Below are 244 nucleotides of genomic sequence, written 5' to 3' on the forward strand. Positions count from 1 at the left end.
CTCCCTCCCTCCCTCCCTTCTTTCCTTCCTTCCTTCCTTCCTTCCTTCCTATCCACCCTGAAAGCTAAATAAGAGATTCACTTGAACCTGAAGCAACAGAAAGGAATTTGGGATTTGCCAAGAAGAAATGCAGGCACTACTTAGAGCAGCAGTGCCCCAAATTATAAAACATTTATTCCATGGAGGCCTTCATTCAAAGAAAATAGCTAACCTTAGGAAATATAATTTTAGTTGAAATTAGTAA

This window comes from Myotis davidii, unplaced genomic scaffold (genome assembly GCF_000327345.1).
Source record: "Myotis davidii unplaced genomic scaffold, ASM32734v1 scaffold3069, whole genome shotgun sequence".
Classification (NCBI taxonomy): Eukaryota; Metazoa; Chordata; class Mammalia; order Chiroptera; family Vespertilionidae; genus Myotis; species Myotis davidii.